This window comes from Petromyzon marinus, chromosome 79 (assembly GCF_048934315.1).
Source record: "Petromyzon marinus isolate PM22_M1 ecotype Great Lakes invasive population chromosome 79, UKy_Petmar_22M1.pri1.0, whole genome shotgun sequence".
NCBI classification, from domain to species: domain Eukaryota; kingdom Metazoa; phylum Chordata; class Hyperoartia; order Petromyzontiformes; family Petromyzontidae; genus Petromyzon; species Petromyzon marinus.
In genome coordinates, this window is record NC_133745.1 from 22,235,544 (window position 1) to 22,238,043 (window position 2,500).

Sequence of the window (2,500 nt, forward strand, 5' to 3'; positions counted from 1 at the left end):
ACACAGGGAGGGGGGAGACACGGTGAGACACGGGGAGACACGGGGAGACACGGGGAGACACGGGGGAGACACGGGGGAGACACGGAGAGAGACACGGAGAGAGACACGGGGAGACACGGGGAGACACAGGGGGAGACACGGTGAGACACGGGGAGACACGGGGGGGAGACACGGGGAGACACGGTGAGACACGGGGAGACACGGGGGGGAGACACGGGGGGGAGACACGGGGGGGAGACACGGGGGGGGAGACACGGAGAGACACGGGGGGGGAGACATGGTGAGACACGGGGGGGAGACACGGGGGGGAGACACGGGGGGGGGAGACACGGGGAGGGGGGAGACACGGGGGGGAGACACGGGGGGGGGAGACACGGGGAGACACGGGGCGGAGACACGGGGGGGGGAGACACGGGGAGGGGGGAGACACGGGGGGGAGACACGGGGGGGGGAGACACGGGGAGGGGGGAGACACGGGGGGGAGACACGGGGAGACACGGTGAGACACGGGGGGGAGACACGGGGGGGAGACACGGGGGGGGAGACACGGGGAGACACGGTGAGACACGGGGGGGAGACGCGGGGGGGGAGACATGGGGGGGGAGACACGGGGAGACACGGGGAGGGGGGGAGACACGGGTGGGAGACACGGGGGGGGAGACACAAGGGGGAGACACGGTGAGACACGGGGAGGGGGGGAGACACGGGTGGGAGACACGGGGGGATGAGACACGGAGAGACACGGGGGGGAGACACGGGGGGGTGAGACACGGGGAGAAACGGGGAGACACGGTGGGAGACACAGAGGGAGACACGGGGAGACACGGGGAGACATAGGGAGACACGGGGAGACACGGGGAGGGTGAGACACGGGGAGACACTGTGAGACACTGTGAGACACAGAGTGAGACACAGAGTGAGACACGTGGAGACACTGTGAGACACAGAGGGAGACACTGTGAGACACAGAGTGAGACACAGAGTGAGACACAGGGAGACACTGTGAGACACAGAGTGAGACACAGGGAGACACTGTGAGACACAGGGAGACACACTGTGAGACACAGGAAGACACACAGGGGGAGACACAGAGGGAGACACAGGGGGACACACTGTGAGACACAGAGGGAGACACGTGGAGACACTGTGAGACACAGTGAGACACAGAGAGAGACACTGTGAGACAGAGGGAGACACTGTGAGACACAGAGTGAGACACTGCGAGACACAGAGTGAGACACGTGGAGACACTGTGAGACACAGAGTGAGACACGTGGAGACACTGTGAGACACAGAGGGAGACACAGGGAGACACGTGGAGACACAGAGTGAGATACGTGGAGACACACTGTGAGACACAGGGAGACACACAGGGAGACACACTGTGAGACACAGAGTGAGACACGGAGTGAGACACAGAGTGAGACACGGAGTGAGACACAGAGTGAGACACACAGAGTGAGACACGTGGAGACACACAGAATGAGACACACACTGTGAGACACACAGAATGAGACACAGAGTGAGACACACAGAGTGAGACACGTGGAGACACACAGAGTGAGACACACACTGTGAGACACACAGAATGAGACACAGAGTGAGACACACAGTGAGACACACAGAGTGAGACACACAGAGTGAGACACACACAGAGTGAGACACACTGTGAGACACACTGTGGAGACACAGGGGGACACACACAGAGTGAGACACACAGAGTGAGACACACAGGGTGAGACACAGGGTGAGACACAGGGTGAGACACACAGAGTGAGACACACAGAGTGAGACACAGAGTGAGACACAGAGTGAGACACGTGGAGACACACGGAGTGAGACACACAGAGTGAGACACACAGAGTGAGACACACACAGTGAGACACACACAGTGAGACACACACAGTGAGACACACACAGTGAGACACACAGAGTGAGACACACACTCTGTGAGACACAGTGTGTAGTGAGACACACACTCTGTGAGACACACTGTGTAGTGAGACACAGTGTGTAGTGAGACACACACACTGAGTGAGACACAGTGTGTAGTGAGACACAGTGTGTAGTGAGACACACACTCTGTGAGACACAGTGTGTAGTGAGACACAGTGTGTAGTGAGACACACACTCTGTGAGACACACACTCTGTGAGACACACTGTGTAGTGAGACACAGTGTGTAGTGAGACACAGTGTGTAGTGAGACACACACAGAGTGAGACACAGTGTGTAGTGAGACACACACTCTGTGAGACACACTGTGTAGTGAGACACAGTGTGTAGTGAGACACACACACTGAGTGAGACACAGTGTGTAGTGAGACACAGTGTGTAGTGAGACACACACTCTGTGAGACACAGTGTGTAGTGAGACACACACTCTGTGAGACACACACACTCTGTGAGACACAGTGTGTAGTGAGACACAGTGTGTAGTGAGACAGTGTGTAGTGAGACACACACTCTGTGAGACACAGTGTGTAGTGAGACACACACTC

General features: G+C 58.3%; 1 protein-coding gene across 1 annotated transcript in view; it reads right to left on the bottom strand.

Moving 5' to 3' along the window:
- The window catches only part of LOC116937717 (intermembrane lipid transfer protein VPS13C-like), a 49,878-nt gene that overhangs the window by 30,305 nt on the left and 17,073 nt on the right, over positions 1 to 2,500 (bottom strand). The window lies entirely within an intron of this gene.